This window comes from Primulina eburnea, chromosome 5, assembly GCF_022965805.1.
Source record: "Primulina eburnea isolate SZY01 chromosome 5, ASM2296580v1, whole genome shotgun sequence".
NCBI classification, from domain to species: domain Eukaryota; kingdom Viridiplantae; phylum Streptophyta; class Magnoliopsida; order Lamiales; family Gesneriaceae; genus Primulina; species Primulina eburnea.
Genome location: NC_133105.1, coordinates 13,124,627 through 13,125,676, shown reverse-complemented (window position 1 = coordinate 13,125,676; position 1,050 = coordinate 13,124,627). Strand labels below are relative to the sequence as shown.

Here is a 1,050-nt window from a genome sequence, read left to right as displayed (position 1 = left end):
AAATCTCTTGAAGACGCATCGCCGTGCCACCCACATTCAAGCCGTCTATTTTCCTGTTTAAAGCATCAAGTTGTGCAGTAATAGCAGAAAAATCAGTTACCTGGTGCACTCATGCACTCTTCCGCTGGTTGTTTCTTTCAGATTGAGGATGATAGCTGCTAGCAACCATCTCCTCTAACAATTCATATCCTTCCTCCGCGGTCTTTCTCAACAGGTTTCCACAAGCAGCCGCATCTATCGTAGTACGGTTAGGAGTAAGCAAACCATAATAAAATGTTTGAACGACTAACCCAAGTGGTAACTCGTGATGTGGGCATCTTCGTAGTAGATCCTTGAAGCGTTCCCATGCCTCATATAGAGATTCCTGATCAAATTGAGCAACTGTTGTAATGTCTGCCCGCAGCTTCATGGTCTTGGAGGGAGGGAAGTATTTGATGAGAAAAGATTTCGCCATGTCGTCCCACGTAGCGATCGACCCTACAGGCAAACAATTTAACCATGCCTTAGCTTTATCACGTAAAGAGAAAGGAAATAAACGCAACCTAACAGCATCATCAGAAACTCCATTGAATTTAAAAGTATCGCAGTTTCAAGAAAATCCGCGATGTGCGTGTTCGGATCATCTACTGCAGTTCCTCCGAATTGGACTGTGTTCTGAATCATCTGGATTATGGCTGGCTTGATTTCAAAGTGATTTGCCCGCACGATAGGCCTCACAATGCTAGGGCGTGCACCCTCCAAAGAAGGTTGGGCATACTCCAGCGTTGGTATGCGACGCGGTATCTCAACTTGTCTATTTTCACGCTGTTCATCTCCACGTTCTTGCTCGTGTCTTTCCATCAGTTCTTTAAGTCTTTGTTGTTGTCTCCGCCTTCGGAAAGTTCTTTTAATTTCAGGATCAAACCCAAGCTCCACGTCAAGTGACTTTAACATGCACTGGAAGGGATATCTGTAATAAAAAATATGGAGTGTTAGCTCAAGAGAAATACAATAATGCTAAAGAAAATAACGAAAAATAAAATTGTAGACTAACAATCCCCGGCAACGGTG

General features: G+C 43.5%; 1 non-coding gene across 1 annotated transcript; it reads left to right on the top strand.

Moving 5' to 3' along the window:
* Positions 1-299: 299 nt before the first annotated feature.
* Positions 300-405, top strand: LOC140833203 (small nucleolar RNA R71). The gene has a single exon (XR_012118336.1). It is a non-coding gene; the product is annotated as a small nucleolar RNA R71 (small nucleolar RNA).
* The last annotated feature ends 645 nt before the right edge of the window (positions 406-1,050 follow it).